This window comes from Schistocerca serialis, unplaced genomic scaffold (genome assembly GCF_023864345.2).
Source record: "Schistocerca serialis cubense isolate TAMUIC-IGC-003099 unplaced genomic scaffold, iqSchSeri2.2 HiC_scaffold_1343, whole genome shotgun sequence".
NCBI classification, from domain to species: domain Eukaryota; kingdom Metazoa; phylum Arthropoda; class Insecta; order Orthoptera; family Acrididae; genus Schistocerca; species Schistocerca serialis.
Window position 1 is genome coordinate 335,149 of NW_026047562.1, and position 20,228 is coordinate 355,376.

At 43.7% G+C, this 20,228-nt stretch overlaps 1 protein-coding gene across 1 annotated transcript in view; it reads right to left on the reverse strand.

Moving 5' to 3' along the window:
• LOC126439762 (protein roadkill-like) overlaps positions 1–19,912 on the reverse strand; it is a 73,663-nt gene extending 53,751 nt beyond the window's left edge. Inside the window, exon 1 of the mRNA XM_050090587.1 lies at positions 19,825–19,912. The gene's annotated coding sequence lies outside the window, so the exon portion shown is untranslated. The remainder of the gene's footprint in view (positions 1–19,824) is intronic.
• Between the last annotated feature and the right edge of the window lie 316 nt (positions 19,913–20,228).

A 20,228-nucleotide genomic window follows, 5' to 3' on the forward strand; every position in this document is an offset into this window, starting at 1 on the left:
TGGTTCCCCTCGGGAACGGAACTTTGTAGCACGCGCTAAACGTGGTGGGCATGGACAGAAAGGTGGAACCAGGAGTCAGTCGGGGCCGAGCTACCAAACTGTCAACTGCTCACGTAAAAGTTGTGTATTGTGCTGGTACCGAGAGAGGCTTTCCGTGGCGCTTTCCAATGCCTCGGATGGGTGGATAAAGAGCTGGAACTATTCTTGAATTGATATCTATCATCTCCACCAAGATATGACAGGGTCCAGCAGTTCTACCTGCAAATCCACCTACCTACATGCAATCGCCACCACATTGCGCAGCCACTGAAAAGGAACCAAGGAATAGTAGAAGTGTGTGGTGAAGGATCAGCTCATTGGACGTTTTAGTGTGGACAAATACAAGGTAACTTATACTCGAACTCTTATACCTACCTTGATTTTTTTATCCTTAGTCACACAACCACTTAGGGTCCTTCCCATGCTAAAGTGATTACCGAGTGTCTTTATTGAAAGAACATTAAAGCTCAGTGTTTTAGCAGAACTGAGTAATATAGTAAATAATGCTTGCTGAAAATAATTTCTCTATTAAAACTGTTTATTAAAATTTTATTGCCTACTTCTAAAGTGAAAGTCCTCAAAACTGAGGCTTATGAAGTTTGCTTAGTAAATGATGACAGTGCAGTCTGTTGAAAATCAACCAAAGGCGAGCTGTTGTCTTATAACCACATCGAGTTGTGTTCTACTGCAGTAAGAGTTGAGAACTAATACTATTGAAGGTTACATGTTCATACTTGTTAAGGCCTTGTTTCTTCAGTGTATTGAAATTGTGTTTAGTATGCTCTGCTACAGTGGTCATGATTAAGGGCCCCTCTCCACTCAAAGTAGTTTCTACTATTCTTGCTATTCAAGTGAAATTCTGTACAATATTGGGTTCCTCTTGTGTATCAAAAGTGACCATTAATGGTGTAACAGGAGCAACAGTTTGTCAATTGTGCTCATGCTAGATAACGATTCATAGAAAGACCACTATCTATGAAAACAATTTCTTTATTCAAAAGACAGTGAGGAGTAATCTGTTGGTTAATTCCATTTAATTTTCATTTTAAGTAGAAAGGTGCTTAGTAGCGAGAGACTTAATCTACGCAGAGTAACTAAATTTACTGTGGACCATATCCATATTTAATGTCAGACAAGACTTCGTTTGAAAAGTAATATTAACTCTGTGTCGAATTTACGATTCTACAGTGAATATTAGTAGTAACGATATTGAGAGGACTAAGTCTTCAAGGTAATAGTGTGTTTTGTTATGTGTTATATTTATGCAAATAGTTTGTTCTGATTTGGTAGCTCCAGCCCTAACGTGAACATGCTATATTCAGGTGCCAGAGTTCATTGCACTCGCGTGTGGCAAAGTATATGTTGTGTTGGTCCGTTACAGTTACTCACACCTATTTTGTCGAACAAGAATGTCAATCATTCTCTTGCCTAATTAGGCTGGCGACCGTTTTCTTTATTCTTTGAACAGTGTAGATCGGTAAGATATTGTTTGTTACTGTTTAAATATTTACGTAATTTTGTGTTTGACTTCCGATAAACCACCTCCGTAAGGTACAACATGGTCAACATAACAAAATTCCTGTCAGAAGGTAACACTGCTCCGTTGCTTTATACTATAATTGCTTGAATAAAAATAATTTCATTATACGAACTGCGTCCAGTTTTGAGGTTATGGTATAACAGTAGCTGTATTTGACAGAAGTGTTATACGTGGCTTTTCTGGGACAGGACTATTTGCTCTTTTGGGGCATAGTACGTAATATACCAAATTTGGTATCTGATTGCACACGCTACGTACAACCGGTTGCAGTGTTACAAGCAGCCTGTGTCGGCAGCTTCGGCAGCATTTGGTCTGGACTGGGGATACGCCACGACGCTGCAGAAACAGTCTGTGTGCGCCTCGCGCCGCCCTGTACGACCGAAGGTGTACCACGTGTGGAGCAGCCGCCAACGGCACTCTTAAACCTGAACTCCAGAAAGTAAGTTGCTTATATACGAATGCACCTGAAAAAGAGATGAGATAATGTTTTCCTAACAGAATATATGAATCAAAATCAACTGACAAAGTACTGGCGCATTTGTGGACGTCACGGACACACGCGCTCTGAGAATAGAGATTGGCCAATGGCGAGTGTCTCAGAAACAGCCATTCAGCAGCGATCCGGTAATATTCTCGCTCGCCACCCTGTCGTGACACGGGAATATTACTATCCGTGAGTTCAGCAGCGCAATTCGCCTGGAAGGGCTGAAGAAACTGACACTCGCCACCCCACTGCCAGCCCGACTGCCGTCCCTCCACTCCTGAGGGCGTGGAGCGGCTCCCACTCCCTCCCTCCCTCCCACCCTCCCAACCGCAGCACGTCTCTGCGCTAAGCGTCCCGGGCAGTTTCCCCGTCGGCGCTACGCGAAACGGCGTTTTACCGCGGGGGAAAATGCGGGGGGGGGGGGGGGGGGGGAGCTGTTAGGGCGTAGGCGGGAGCGCGCGCATTTCCCGCCGCGGGTAAATCGTTCGCACGAAGCGCTGTTCCACAGGACACTTTCTCCCGGCAGAAAACGCGCGGATTTTCGGTGGCAGAACCGCTCGACCGCGGCTGCTCGCGCACCGACTGTCAGCCTGCTGTGTGGAGCGGGGCAGGGTGGACGAGGACGTGCTTTGGCTGTCGCTGAAACTGCCCGGGACGCTTAGCGCAGAGACGTGCTGTGGGTGGGAGGGTGGGAGGGAGGGAGGGAGGGAGTGGGAGCCGCTCCACGCCCTCAGGTTCTGAAACTATACGGCTGCTCGAGCAAGAAGAGGAGGAGGACACCAAAATTTTCGACGAAGAAATGGCTGCAAAGAAGAGAGGAGAGTCTCTCACCTATAAATGTTGCTAGTTTTAGAGTGTGGTGATTTCGACAATTACCTAAGAATGGATGGAGAAACTTACCAGCACTTGCTCCCCCTTCGTGAGCCCTTTACTACAAAGACAGGAGACACAGATGGGGAGAGCTGCGGCACCGCATGAGAAATCACACCAACATTAAGGTACTTAGCTACTGGCCCTACATACCGTCATCTGCAGCACAGTGTTGCTATTTCACAACTGGGTCTCTCGAAAATTATGCCAGATACTTGTGCCGCAATTTTCTATGCTTTGATAAATGAACACATGGAGGTAGGTTGTAAATTAAAAAAAAAAAAAGTTGACGTTATATGTAGCTGTGTTTTTCCTTCCTATGTTACAGTTCCCAAGGTCTCAGGAGGGATGGATTTACAATGCAAAAGAGTTCCGAAATGTCTCGATCATATCGATGGCGAACACGTGCACGTTTATCCTCCCTCCTCCTGGAGAGTGGTAACTACAATGGCTACTGTAACATGGTGCTGCTTGTAACAGTAAACGCAAATTACGAGTTCACTGTGGAGGCTTTGGAACCAATGACGGGATACCTGATGGTGGCGTTGTGCGAAACACAGTATTTTGCAACAAACCGAAGAAAAGTTAAGAATACCGTATGAATCTTGTGTCATAGGTCACAAACTGCCGTATGTTTTTGCAGGAGAGATGCCTTCTGCGTAAGGCACGATTTTATTGATCCCTATAGTCTCAAGGTACTAAATCCTGAGAAGGTGGTTTGCTATTATCCCCAATCCCGTTGTCGAAGAACTGTGGAGAACGTGTTTCCGACTCTCTCTTCCACATTCCAGTCCTTTAAAAAGTGATACAGAAAATATGCAGAATGCGGCGCCTGGCTGCTGTGTACTCTGTAACTACTTACGACGAAGATGCGGCCAGCTCTACGCACCACCAAGCACGTTTTACGCACAAAACCCGGAGGACGGTGCTTCTGCTGAAGTAGAGGTACCATGTTCTGAATATTGCCACTAATGGATGCGGGGAGCAGACTGGGCAGTCGCTGGGTTTATCTACCTGTTTGCGAAGCTGTAATTTCGTATTTAATACTTCTGTTACTCTCACTTGCGTATTACGACGATATGCAGTTTAACTTATACACGACATTTCTGAACTCTTCAAAACGGGTCATTTTCATTACTTTTTGTCTTGCGTAAGCCTCAAGATATGTAATGTCAGCGGCTGCCCATGTTTCCAAAACAGTGACTGACCATCAACGGATAAGCCTTAGAGGGCTAAAAAAAATGAAATTTGCTATAGATTTCTCTCGAACATATGTAGCAAATATGTGCGCAAATGTCCCTTCAGGAAAACTAATAACATAGTAGTCTACCCCTAGTCTTGCCGTTATTGCACTGGAAATGACAAAATTCTACCGTCGTCGTATGCTGGACGTACAAATGTACACTGCTCTTTAATCGTGTCATTTGAACCTCAAGTAAAGAAGTTTGTAAGTGACAGCGTCACAGTCGCCCATTCTTTCATAACAAAGGATGCTATTAACGCCGAAGCACGATTGCGGCAAATTTTTGGCACAAAAAGCCACACAGAACTCGAGGCGTTTCGGAGAGATCCCTTGTGCTTTGCTTTGTCAGCACGCCTTGGACTTCTCGCGCAAATTTTAACACAAGAACAGCCAAACAAAGCACTGCAGCGTTGCATAGTACAAAAAAAAAGTGTTGTATCTGATAGCTTCCCTTTCATCAGCTAATCTCAAAGCAGAAGCGTGACGTCACAGATGAAAAGAGAAGCTTGCAATATTTGATTTCACGAAGCAAAACATCACGACAACACTTCGAGAATCCGCCTGCTGCTAATCCAGCCTTCGCCTCAGTCTAACCGAGGTGCAGGGGAGCGCAGCAGGTCTCTCACTCAGCACAGCCTTAGTTCCATAAAACTGTGAAAATACTAAAATGAAGAAGGTTGTATACGCAGAAGAATCCTGGAGATACTAGAAGGTATCAGATAGATTATATAATGGTAAGACAGAGATGTAGGAACCAGGTTTTAAACTGTAAGACATTTCCAGGAGCAGTTGTGGACTCTGACTGTAAGCTATTGGTTATGAACTATAGATTAAAACTGAAGAAACTGCAGAAAGGTGGGAATTTAAGGAGATGGGACCTGCATAAACCGACTAAACCAGATGTTGCAGACAGTTTCAGGGAGAGCATAAGGGAACAAATTGACAGGAATGGGGGAAAGATATACAGTAGAAGAAGAATGGGTAGCTCTGAGGGTTGAAATAGTGAAGGCAGCAGCGGACCAAGCAGGTAAAAAGACGAGGAGTAGTGGAAAACCTTGGGTAACAGAAGAAATATTGAATTTAATTGATGAAAGGAGAAAATATAAAAATGCAGTAAATGAAGCAGCCAAAAAGGAATACAAATGTCTCAAAAATGAGATCCACAGGAAGTGCAAAATGGCTAAGCAGGGATGGCTAGAGGACAAATGTAAGGATGTAGAGGCTTATCTCACGAGGGGTAAGATAGACACTGCCTACAGGAAAATTAAAGAGACCTCTGGAGAAAAGAGAACCACTTGTATGAACATCAAGAGCTCAGATGGAAACCCAGTTCTAAGCAAAGAGGTGAAAGCAGGAAGGTGGAAGGAGTATATAGAGGGTCTATACGTACTTGAGGACAATATTCTGGAAATAGAAGAGAATGTAGATGAAGATGAAATGGGAGATACAATACTGTGTGAAGAGTTTGACAGAGCACTGAAAGACCTAACTCGAAACAAGGCCGCGGGAGTAGACAACATTCAATTATAACGATTGACGGCCTTGGGAGAGCCAGTCCTGACAAAACTCTACCATTTGGTGAGCAAGATGTACGGGCCAGGCGAAATACCGTCAGACTTCAAGAAGAATATAATAATTCCAATTCCAAAGAAAGCAGCTGTTGACGTGTGAAAATTACCGAACTATCAGTTTAATAAGTCACAGCTGCAAAATACTAACGCGAATTCTTTACAGACGAATGGAAAAACTGGTAGAAGCCGACCTCGGGGAAGATCAGTTTGGATTCCGTAGAAATGTTGGAACATGTGAGGCCATACTTACCTTACGACTTATTTTAGAAGCTAGATTAAGAAAAGGCAAACCTAAGTTTCTAGCATTTGTAGACTCACAGAAAGACTTTGACAATGTTGGCTGGTATACTCTCTTTCAAATTCTAAATGTGGCAGGGGTAAAATACAGGGAGCGGACGGCTATTTACAATTTATACAGAAATCAGATGGCAGTTATAAGAGTCGAGGGGCCTGAAAGGGAATCAGTGGTTGGAAAGGGAGTGAGACAGGGTTGTAGCCTCTCCCCGATGTTATTCAATCTGTATATTGAGCAAGCAGTAAAGAAAACAAAAGGAAAATTCGGAGTAGGTATTAAAATCCATGGAGAATAAACAAAATCTTTGAGGTTCGCCGATGACGTAGTAAATCTGTCACAGACAGCAAAGGACTTGGAAGAGCAGTTTAATGGAATGGACAGTGTCTTGAAAGGAGGATAAAAGATGAACATCAACAAAAGCAAAACGAGGATAATGGAATGTAGTCGAATTAAGTTGGGTGATGCTGAGGGAATTAGATTAGGAAATGAGACACTTAAAGTAGTAAAGGAGATTTTCTATCTGGGGAGCAAAATAACGGATGATGGTCGAAGTAGAGAGGATATAAAATGTAGACTGGCAATGGCAAGGAGAGCGTTTCTGAAGAAGAGAAATTTATTAACTTTGAGTATAGTTTTAAGTGTCAGGAAGTCGTTTCTCAAAGTATTTGTATGGAGTGTAGCCATGTATGGAAGTGGAACGTGGATGATAAGCAGTATGGCCAAGAAGAGAACAGAAGCTTTCGAAATGTGGTGCTACAGAAGAATGCTGAAGATTAGATGGGTAGATCATATAACTAATGAGGAGGTATTGAATAGATTTGGGGAGAAGATGAGTTTGTGGCAGAACTTGACCAGAAGAAGGGATCAGTTGGTAGGACATGTTCTGAGACATCGAGGTATAACCAATTTAGTGTTGGAGGGCAGCGTGTAGGGTAAAAATCGTACAGGGACACCAAGAGATGAATACACTAAGCAGATTCAGAAGGATGTAGGTTGCAGTAGGTACTGGGAGATGAAGAAGCTTGCACAGGATAGAGTAGCATTGAGAGCTGCATGAAACTAGTCTCAGGACTGAAGACCACAACAACAACAAACTGAAATGAACGCAGCACCACAACCATGTCGGCATGACGTCACAGGTTCTGATTCGCGAGTCGATTACAGGACACGCAATGCTAACACACGAAACAGCGCCCGACGACTGGCCGCTTTATAAATGAGTTAACGCGTGTGATATCTTATGTTACGCATGTATTAGGGGAGTTTAGGAACGGTTTGAAATTATTCTTAACGTGTGTTCGAGGTGGGCAAGTGCTCTCGTTCTGAAACACAGCGTGAATACAGTGTGGCTAATTGACACTCCTTTTTAAACAAAAGGAAGTCTCTCGCGCGACTAAATGTTCGACATGCCAATCTCCCAGTGCACGCGCATGTTTATGTGGGTGTGTGTATGTGTGTGGGGCGGGGTGACATTAGGGGAACTTATCTCAAGTGTTTGAAATGTTGTCTGAAGTTGGTTCTGGGTCACTGACTGCCACCATTCTGAAGTACTGGGTGAATGACGACCACGTATTTCAGCACTGTGAGTTACGTCACCTCGAGACACGCCAAGTTTCCAGCTGTGATACATCCCATTTTCTTAGCAATCACGGAGACAACAAGAAGAACTGCACCAAAAGATGATTATTTCTACACCAAGCCAGGTATTTCCATCGCAGCTCTTCAACAAATATCAGAAAAACCATCGGACTTCATAAAACCATACTCAACATTAAGTTCAATAAACTATGTTTGGCTTATAAAATTGTACCTAACTATATAACAATAACTGTAAACAACATGTCACCAGCAGCACAGCAGACAAAACGTGAGGCAGAAATCATGTGAATAAAGCAAGAAATCCGGTCTTTGTATTCCAAAAAACTGACTCTGAATATTGAATTATACAGATTGCATATAGAACTAGCTAATCACATAATGAACTAACGTACAGGGTTAGAGCATACACAGATACCATAATAGACAGGAAACAGACAATCCAACAAAAGAAACTCACAAGAATGTTACATCACACAAACACCCACCAATACAACAAACACACCTTTCACAAAACAGTGATTAATATAATGGACATAAAATTATCTGAACTAGAAAGCAGCCTACTTGAAAAGAGTCCCAAACATAACATTAACACAGTGGTGTCACACAGGACAGTAGAAAATATAACAGCAACTGAAAACATCATGAAGCAACAAGAAAGGCTAAACACACCTGTATTCAATGCAAACCTAACAAGAGAACTAATTGCTGAAGAAATAAGAAACATAATCAAAGAACAAAACCACCATAAAAGAAAACACTAGGACTCCTGAAGAAAAAACCTACAGAATGCTACAGAATAAATTAACACAAGAAAATGCCATCATCACAAAATCTGACAAAGGTAATTCAATAGTAGTCATACAAACAGGAATACATTCACAAAAGATTAGAATTCATCCAAAGCAACAACATCACAGAATTAACCAGTGACCCAACAAACCGATACCAAAGTGAGTTACAGAAAACCCTGAGAAACATAAAAACAAATTTTCACAGGAACACAGATTAAAAAAATGATACATAAAAATCCCAAGGCCCCCACCCTAAAATCATTGCCTAACGTTCACAAACCCGGAATTCCCATATGTCTATTAATAAACTTCACCAAAGACCCAAAATACCACTTAGCCAAACACACACACACACTCTGCTACAGACAATATACAAATACACTGACAACAGATGTCTTAGAAAAGTAAGAAATGAAAACATACCAAACACAGCAACATTGGTTTCATGTGATATAATTTCAATGTACACACACATCCCAACAGAAGAAACCATCAACATAATAGAAAGAAACCTCCAACTCCAAGGAGACATACCCACAACAAAAATACAAGAAATATTAGCCATACTCAGGCTCATCACAGAACAAAACTACTTCACATTCAACGACAGATTTTACTCTCAACAAGATGGACTACCCATTGGATCCCCAATCAGTGGTCTCCTAGCTGACATTTTCCTCAGTCAGATAGAAAAACAAATCTTTGACAAAATAGTAATACCAAAACAGTACAGTATAATATATTGTTACAGATACATAGATGACATAATTTGCTTAATAGATGAACCACTGTCTCGCATAAAAGAACTTCATGATAAACTCCATCTACCCACAAATACAATTCACCATAGAAACACGAACAGATGAAAAACTTCATTCCTTAGATCTCACTATACACAAGAGAAACAACAAACATGAATTCACAATCTACAGAAAACCCACACCCACCAGCACCATTATTCATAACCAATCCAATCAGCCCATAACTCACAAAGAAGCCAGCTTCAGATATTTACTTCACAGGCTGAACAAAATACCCACGAACAAGCATGACAATACACAAGAACTGAACACGATACAGCAAATTGCACAGGAGAATGGATATGACGCAAAGAGAGTAGACAAAATAAACGAGAAAATACAAAAACAGCACATAACCATCAAACACACACACAGACACACACACACACACACACACACACACACAAAGACAACTCATCACACAACAAATCAGCAGACAGTAAGCAACAAATGGCACATAATGACTTACAACAACAAGGTCACACACAGGGTGGGTAATATACTAAAGAAACAAGGACTCAACATAGCATACAGAACCAACTACACAATACAGAGCAGACTCTGAAGAAATACCACCAACATGGCCAATTTAGTTGCAACTGCTGTCAATCTGTATGTGTGGGCCAAACATGCAGGACCTTCAGAACCAGATATAATGAACACCTCAGAGCACTGAAAAGCAATAGCACACACTCAACATTTGCAGACCACCTGGTAGCACACAACCACCACCCAACAACTGACCTTCACATCCTAAAAACTAGCAGCAGCCTATACCAAAAATTAGCTACAGAAGAAAACTACATCCAAAATTCAAGAGCCCAAAGAAGTAAAGTACTCAATGAACACACATCACTGTGCAACAAAACCCTCTTCACTACTATAGAAGAACTATACAAGTAACACACACACACACACACACACACACACACACACACTAACGCCAAATGTAATTGAAGCTCGCGCGCCTCACCCAGCAGAACACGCCACGAAACAAATGAACGCCACACAGCCACAACAACACGTAATGGCAGCGAAAACTCCGCCCATGTTTTGACAAGCTGCTGTGCCGCGCGAACAAAGACACAGAAGTAAGCCTATTTACTTCGCCAACAATACAGGGAAACGTACCACAACTTCAAAACTGTAAGTTACGGAAAGAAAACGCGATACAGTCTTATTTCCGTTCGTAAATGCATAACAAACAAAAAATCGTAACACAACACACACACATATGTAATACTTACTAATGTAAATCCACCCGATGATGGAGGTTTAAACCTTCGAAACGCGTCGTGGAAATAAATAAAACGGTGACTGGTAACAGTGAACTAGTTGTTTCATTTAATGTCAGTAACAGTCACGGTAAAGCCTAACCTAAAAATGTTCGCATTTAAAATAAATTACGTTTTGCTGTTTGCAGATGACAAGTTGTATATTGTGTAGCAGAACAGCTACCAAAATAAGTGGACAATAATATCATGTAACGCATGTTACTCATGATTACACCCACTTTTCGCCAATTAAGTTATAAATGAAACTTTTACATTTGTAAACGACACAAATGTTAATATGTCAAGAACAAATTTACAGTTAAAAACAGACATAGAACCCACTGACGATAGCACAAAAGTGCTGAACCATGTATGTGTGAAACAAAGAAAAAAGGTGTCTTGCATAAGGCGGAACTTCTCATCCCATTTTCTTAGCAAGCACGGAGACAAGAAGAAGAGCTGCACCACAAGATGATTATGTGATACTTTTCTTACTGCGTGTCAGATTATATCTCTTAATCAGTACATTACAACATTTTAGATGTTTAAAGCCGGCCGAAGTAACCGAAAGACGGAAGCTATAATTAACGAGTTCCCGTTATCGGCTTTCGTAACTGGGGCGCCATTATTCTCCAGTTTACGATTAAAACTTTTCACGGTTCTATAACGTAATGCTTTGATTGAGCGACAGACAATCCATTTCCTAAGATTTCACAGAATTCTTAGCCTAACCGCATTGAACATTCTTTGGCGTTTTGGTACACTCCAAACCTAATTTACGGCCTGGTATGAAATTGTCTATCACGTGCGGTTCTTTAATCGCAGGTGCGATATTGAATTTCAGCCCTTTGGACAGTAACTGGGTCTTAGCTGTTTGAAATATTATATAAGTTTTACTAATAACACGTTCACAGAACGTGGGTTTAAAACTTTATTATTCGAACATCCTTGTTGGTTACCTCTGATAACACCCTTACACAAATTTGACGCTTTTTCGCATGACTTGCAGCGTGTTTCTTCTTTCTGTTTACCAATGAAATCATTGGCCAGTGCCCAAAAATCATCTATTCGATAATTTTAAGACTTCGAATAGTGCATCAATATTTCAAGATACAACAAGTAAGCTTTCTCGTTTAACCCATCTTTCTTTGTATACAATTCCGCAATTCTGTTATTGAGGATCTGAGCTATGAATTTATTTTTGAAAGTAGGCGATTTGTAATATAATTTTCCTACGTAATTGCGAGTACTAGCATGGCCATTTCATTTATTAATAAGTGTAAACAGAATAACGTGACCCCGAAGTTTGTCAGCGGATATTCCATGCCGCAAAACAATCTTTCTTTCCGTTGAACGGACAGCACGGCTCTTATCAGAGACCCATCTGAGAAGAAATCCGCATGTTCTAGGTCAAAATGCGAGCAGATTTTTGTTTTGTAGAACATCTTCACATCTCCCCCCCCCCCCTGGGCGCCTCCCCCCCCCCCTCCCACAGAGACAAAACGCGACGTTGTGAAGGCGGTAATGAACGGAAGAATTTCGGAACACTGACTACTAACAGGGAAGATAGGTGGTGAGCCCCACACAGCGTATCCCAGACCGAATTCGTGTTCACGGTCGGTGCAGCAGTGTCCGCAGTCCGTGGTTAGCGTCCCAGGTTCGATCCCCGACAGAGTCGCTAATTTCCTTCTCTCGGGGTCTGGGTGTTTGCGCCGCCCCCGTAACTTCGGGTCATCTCCACCGCCGAGCAGATCGGCCAAGTTGAAGGAAACGTTCTTCTGCCTGAAAACTTCCTGTGGCGTACACATTTTTTACGCGCCAATGTTTTCCGGCTCAGCATGAAACATCGCTTTCAAACGATATGAAGCACACAAAATGCACCGTCATGAATGTACCTGTATACCGTCATGTGCATAACCGTAATACGTTACATTGCTCTTTTCCAACACACTTCTCGCGTATCAATCAAATCTAAACCTGAAGCACCACAAAATTAGTATCGTGATGGGGCATGCAGTAAAACTAAGTAGCCACCTACAGATCCAAACCTGAGACGACTTTGCGGAATGTGGTGGTGGGTACTTTGTTCACCGAAGCCGTTCTTCGCTGCGCCGTGACGTCAGTCTCGCTGCTGCCCCCCCCCCCCCCCTTCATGCCACTGTGCTTCACACTGCAGCCGGTTTCCACCAGCCTCGCCGCGTGACGTCTCCCGCTGACCCTGGACTGGCGACCCGCGGTTATCTGCACTGCGCGGACGCCCGCTTCCTGCCCACAAACCGCTGTTCCGCAGCGCCAGCGCGTCTCCTCGAAGCTTCCAGGCTTGCAGCGAAATGGCGACGACGAGAAAAATCGAGAAACTGCGGCCAATAAAGACGCCTTACCGAGGATCACCCTACCCACGCGCCATTCGTGGGCGGAAGAGGAACCTAAATTTTTCCCGTCTGTTCCCTTGTGCTGCGCCGAGTACGATGGCCAGAACTTATTTTGTGGCGGCTGTTTTTCTGCAGTAACCCTTATATATTTGGGCTGGTCACTTTCAACAGTTCCCAGTGAGTGGCTGTTGTCTGCGCTCTGATTCGTTGATGCAGAAGAGACTGACCGGTCGCCGTATTCGGTTTTACACTACCGGAGCACTGGTGCCACATTTAGTGGCTTTGTATTGAACAAAGAGCAAGGAAAAAATCCCTCGAAATCTCGTAGTTACAGGTACGAATTCTTACAATATAACCGCGCAAAATATCGCTATATGACGTCATCCCCGCAAGCTGCACTTACTTTAGGTTCAAATACCAAGTTTAATTTCTGACGCTTCAAACTAAGCACAGTAAGAAACTAACTACAGTAAGGTCCGCACTGTGGATCACCACACAAAAACTGTCAAGAGTTGACGCCATCGTTGTTTTGTTTAGTCCTGTCTCAAATATTTCGGTCGAGAAAAGTCACGTTAATAAATCTTTGCGTGAGTTTATAAAATACTGCACCGTTCATCATGTAATGAATATATTTTTAAAGCACCTACATGAAAGAGGCTACAAAGATGGTAGTACTTCTCTTTTAGCCAATTTAGACACTAACCGTCCATAGATATATTTTTCATGTTTTACGTCCATCTAGGTGGTAACGATTATTTGCATATTTTATGTAAATAAGTAAAAAAGAGGAAATAATTTGTACACGCGGTAAGAAATACGCAATACTAATTTCTGTATGAGAAAAAGAAAGAGAAACAGCTGTTTGAAACTCATAGATAAGGAGACAAAAATCCCTGACTTGCCGGTCGTCTTGTTTCCTTGGAGTTGGCAAAATTTACACGACAGAAGAAAGAAGGCATGAAGGTCGGGGGCATATTTTGATAAACAGTAAGCAGAACGATATTTGCTATCACCAGATTTGCCCAAGTATTAAGCATTTTAATCGTCAATAAAAGAGAGACGGAATTATTCGTGAGTGGTAACGAAAATTCATTGTATCACCTGTGCAACTCAGAGACAAGCAAAGGTCCTGCAGTGCTTTATAGAGGGCGTTACTTCACCTACTGTGGCATTTCGTAACTTGTAATCGCAGTTTTACGTACGGAAAGGAACGTCGCTTCACTGATACTGTAAGTGAACTAAGGGTAGGCAGGGCGTGAATTACAAGTTAATGAACAGCAACACTGACAGCTCACCATACACTAGGTATTTACGCGTTAGAAAGCACTTGTGTATAAATTTGTCAGCATTATTTTGAAAGAAGAATAAAGCCATTGATGCAGTGGTTTCCGTACTTGGCTCTCCACATAACGAACTTCTACATCCAATTTTAGAATTCAAACACTTACACTCGACGTATTAACGATACCTGCGTCTTTGTATACGTCAGTTACACGCGGAACTGCATCGGTTACATGTACGTACATAATTAAATTGTGTACCACAGAGGAGTAATATGGGTTCAGTAGAAGTAGGCATATACTCATCATTTACGTACATTATCTTTCATTGCTTACGGAAAGATTCTCGACACTAAGGTACACAGTGTATGTACTGGGATTAAAGTCAGCACGTGAAGTGTAACCAAGCGCGTTCAGAAAGTACCAGATTCTGTGAATTAAATATTAGGCGCTGCAGTGATTAATTGTAAGGGCACGGAAGTACTTTGATGGTTAATATTTCGCGGGTGTTCCTGGAGGCACATTACGTGTACAGATATTGTGTGCGTTATTGAAGTAATTCGTAAATGCAATGTTGTCAACCAGACTGACTAAGAATTTAAAGAATTCTTGGCCCTGTGTAAAATGAGCAAGGGGATAGAGATCACGAGTTGGGCTGCTCAGCACCGTACTGGTGTAGAAACTAAAGACGACGGGTAAAAGGCGGAACAGAGGGCTACCATCAACGATTCACTCGTTTCCATAATTCGAATTTTTCCGAAGTATTAGATGTACGAATATGATTGCATGCCATTAAGAATTCAGCGCCTTGCCAAAATGCCGACAAGGCAAGACTTTTCATGTGTTGGAACATGCGAGGTATTTGACCAAATGTGGCAGCTGCAAAAAACCGTGTAAGGGGTGGGGGTGCTGAACGAGATTTTTGTACGCAGTCCACACAAGTCAACAGCACGCAGAAGCCACGAACTCTGAACACCGCAGCAAAGTGTGTGGAAGACAGTGCGTCGGCGGTCACACTCCAAACCGTACCGTCCGGATCCCTTACAACAATTAAAAGCGGACTGTTACGGCCGGCGCCTTCAGATTTGCGCCACATTGGAAGCATCAGTCGAGGATGGACATTTCGCCCCCACGCTGATATTCAGCGACAAAGCAACTAACACTTTTCTGAAAAAGTTTATCTCCGCAATGTGGGAGTGTGCCGTACTGAAAATCCTCACGTAATTTCGTCGCATGAAGGAGATTCGCCGAGGGTTAATGTATCCTGTGCAGTGTGACTGGCGAAGCTGAATGGGCCGTTTCAATACTGTGAGACAACTGTGGCGGGTACATCTTAGCTCGATATGTTGCAGTTGTGGTTGTTTCGACTACTCATGCAGTTGTGGTTGTTTCGACAACTCATTCCTTCAGGGAGCATCGATGTTTGTTGCTACCTAAACGACGAAATTTCGCATCGCTGGATTGCCCGTAGGCGGTTAACGCAAGTGCTGATCACCTTGCAAAGCACTTAGCAATGGATGTTTGAAAATCTGAAACTGGTCACGGGTTTGTGTAACTCAACTGTGTCGCAATTCCGGTTGTCTCCTATATTTAAGTCATAATGTTTATAATTCTACTACAGCCCTGTTTCTCTTCCGAAATCTAGCGATTAAAATAGGATTTCATTGCACTGTGGCGGACTCAAATGAACTTGAAATATTAGCAGAAGGCCACTCGATCACTGATTACACAAAATAGAGGCCATAATTGATGTTACCGAGAACTCGCGTCACAGGTATGTATGCACGATGATCTTCAGAGCCATTTTCTTTCTTTTTAGACCACTCGGCCGATGGGCTTGCGAAAGTTTGAAAGGGCGCGAAACACAGGAAGGTAACAGTGAGACGCAGTACAAAAAACAGACAAAAAAAACGGTGACAGGAGAGCGCGGTCTGCGCTCATCCGGAGAGTGGGGGCAGCCGCGGGGCGCCGTGCTCACGTGTTGGCTGGCTGCACAGACTCTCGCACACGCAAAATTGAACATGCGTGAAATACGTGCCACTCAAAAATTGTTACTGTAACATTTCATTTCTTTGGCTCCGCTGAGTGACAACCATACTGTAACCTGACAACCTGTCCCACAAATCTGGCTATGCAACAGATGACTTTTCCACAACACACTTTATAAAACACATAGCAGCCACGCGTTCTGTTGTATCCGTGAGTGTGTGTGTGTGACGTCACGCAGCACAAGATTACGCCACGGGCCAATGTCGACGGCCGCTATCAGCAGCTGCGAGCTGCTCTAGTTAGGCAGCCGCCTGTACTGGAAATACGGGTACTTGCAGAGCCTTGATGCTTTGAGAAAAGTTAAACACACGGCGGAAGTCTGAGAAAACTGCAGATTTTTTAACTGATTAAATACTAAATGGTTTATGACCACATGGGCCACCAAGGCGACAGCGAAATTTTCACGAACCTTTTTTTTTTCTCCGTCTGAGACATTCAAGTACCGGGTGCTCATAAGTAAAATGCAGCTACTGACCCAAGTCCACTGTGGTCTGTGAGTATGGTAAGGCAGCGAAACACTGTAGACATGCTAATGCGTTAACGCGAAACCAGTTGGCGCCGGAGGAAATCAATTCCAATGTTGGTCAGCAGGTGCGAATCTGCCACTGTGCAACACCTCGCGGAAGTCTCCGGTGCTCACACTGAACAAGTTCTGCAAGTGGCGGTTAATAATATCGACATTCTGCCTGTCTCACTTGTTTGTCCCTTCCTGTCCACATTCCGTTCCCAATGCATTAGATATGGGAACATTTCTTTCCAGTGTAAATCGGTTCCGCATGGGCGCATTAGCATACCAAGTTTCGCCGCCATACAGCAGTCACAGCCCACGATGGAGCTCTGCGAGTGGCTCAACTTGAGACTGCAAGCAGCCAGTGGTAGGCCAAGGTTCCTCCTGCACGCAGGTTACCCTCAGCCACGTGTCAGGGCGACACCTCGCCACCGTCTCCACGTTACGTCACGTTTACTGCCGGCCCAAGATAATGTGAGACACCGGTGTGAAATTTTGTGCAGCTATCACATTTTACTGCTGGACAGAACACCTAATGAATTTAAAGCACCCGGAAACACTGTGCACACTCCCAAGTCACGAGTGACCTTACTCCCTTATTACTGGATATCTGTGTGTGACCTAATGAGCCGATTCCACACACTCGCGATTAAGTGGCGGCCTGTTTAGGAAACTGTTTTGGCTGCCGCTACTGTTCATCCGTGAACGCCGCAGTTTTCTACAATTCAGCAAATCTTATCTCGCTACACACGACACGTTTTGAACAGGTCTTTAATACGGCGTGCATCAATCGCGTTGCATATTTTGTGATAGGCGAGTATAAATACGAAAACCACCACACGCAGTTCCACGTCACAAAAGTGAAGGGCATTTACAGCACTGATTCCGGTTTACTTATTATACATAAACTTCGTGCAACTTTTATCAAATCATCCTGTCCCTCACGTGTGACGACAGTCACTTTTCCGTGACGTCACGCGTTCTTTGCTGGCAGTGGATGAGGGGAGCACACTGAACAGTCGTCGTGTTGATCTACCTGTTTGCGAAGATAAAATTGCCAATTTTATGGTTTTGGTATTCAAATTTGCGTTTTACGACGATGTGCAGTCTAACTGACACATGGCATTTTTGAACTCTTCAAGACGGGTCGTCTTCAGTACTTTGTCATGCCGAAGTGTCTGTAAATGCGACGTCAGTGGCCACCCACGATTCCGAAACTGTGACTTACCATCAATAACGGGTAAGGCTTCTGTAACAGTATCTGGCTAAACGAAATAATGCTTACTGTAGGTTTCTGTCAAACATAATTAGCAAATGCCCTCACAAATGTTATAATTTTGACGTGATTCAGTCCTCTGACGGAAACTAACAACAAATCTACTTCTATTCTCGCAACTGTTGCACTGGAAATGGCACAAATTAAATCTAGGTTCTGCCGACATTAGTGCCTGCACATAGAAATTTAGACTGCACTTTAATCGTGTAATTTGAACTTCAAATGAAGAAGCTGGTAAGTGACGGCGTCAGAATCACCGACATTCACTCCTCCCTCACATAATACACGACTGAAGCGCAGGCCGCACAGAACACGGCGCGCCTCACAGATGGCTGACGCGTTGCTTTGTCGACACACCGGGCTCTCTCATCAGGCAAATAGTAACACGAGAACAGCCAAACAAAGCGATGCAGCGATGTAGAGAGCTAAAAAAAATTTCATCAGCAAATCACAAACGAGGAGACGTGACAGAGCGATAAAAAATACGAAATGTTTATTTCGTGAAGCACAAACATTACGATAAATTCTCAAGTTGGGGAAAGCTACAGATCGCTCGTTCACCACAACATTAATTCCAGAACATTGTGAAAATACGGAAATGAACGCGAGTGCTGCGTCTCATCGCCACAAGCGTGTCGGCGTGACGCCACGAGTTGTGATTCGCGAACGGATTTCAGGATCCGCAACGCCCACGCACGAAACAGCTTCCTACGTGTGATTACTTTGCAGACGAGTTTACGCGTGTAACATCTGACGTTAAGCATGTAAGCGAGATAAAGTTTACAAACGGTTTGAAATTGTTCTTAATGTGTGTTCGAAAGCAAGTGCTCATTCTGAAATACTGCGTGAATACAGTCTGGCTAATTTGCGCTCCTTTTTAAAGAAAATCCCGTTTATCGCGCGTCTAAATTTTTGACACGTCTTTTCTACTGATGTGTGGGCCGTACGACGATGTAATTTTTGCAGATACCCTACGGGGTGTGGGGATACTGTCTGCAAACTGCGTCGCGAATAGCTAGGTACTGACAAACTACAACGATACGTCTGATGCCTAAGTTGACTCGATGAACAGCGACAACGTGGCCGGGGGAGAGGAGGGGGGAGGTAGCGGATAAATCTCTCCAGTTTTTGTAGTCTTCCGTGCAGTTTCTTGGAAGTCGGTAACTGCCCTCATTCTGAAATACTGTCTGACTAACGTCCGCGTGTTTCAGCGCCCTTAGTCACGTTACCTCGCGACGCGCAATGTTACCAACTGCAGTACTTCTCTTACTGTGTGAGAACCGCAATTTAAGATTATACCTCTGAATGAGTACATCTTGACAACGTTTTAGATGTCTGAATTCGGCCACATTACACGAAACATTAAAAAATAAATTTCTGCCACGCCTGGAAGCCGCTACACGCCTTGTCGCACTAAAACTCGCCTACTGCAAAGTTCTGCGTTTGATGGTTTTCGTAAACTTGCGTCCTACGAACATAATCAAGAACGCGAGGTTTTCATTTTAAATGCCTGTTGTACGTGAATTCCGTGGAAATCTACACTGGCACATCGAAACACTAGCCGACTGAATGTGGCGTTATTTTCCATTCGTTCCACGTTATTCTCGCTCAAGTTTTCATAGACTGGAGCAAGGCCATAAGTAACGACCTATAAAGTACTGAACACTCAAGACGGTAATTTAACACACTGTTAGCCACCCCTTTGTTCGTAGCGGTCGTAATTTTTCAAAGTAAGACAAAATATTAGACAAGAGCAGTGAGTGAGTTACGCGACAAAAACCACACAAAAGCGTGCATAACATCCGCCGCCCCCATAGATTCGTGCCTTACCTTTCTGAGGTATTCCCGTGGGCACGCAAGATACACAAGCTCTGTCTGGGTAGGCAGGACAACGTGGCACGCCGCTTCCCTCCAGGCTGCTGCGTCACAACTGGGCCGCACAGACAGCCGGCTGCCCCCTCCCCCCCTGACTGACGTCACGGGGCGGCGTTGCCAGCTCGCGCGGCAGGCGAGCGAACGGCTGCAGCAGGGCGTCTACGTCTGTGTCGGCACTGCCGGACCGCTTGCGTCCCATCCACGCCAGTCAGTTACCTCGAACCGCGTTATACAGCTGCCAACACACACCCCCTTCGCCTGGCGCCCCAAAAACCCGATTTCGTAAACCGATTCCCCAGTACCGCTTTTGGTGAACGCAAAGATGGAACAAAGACGCTGTATTTTGGTCACGGGATGAG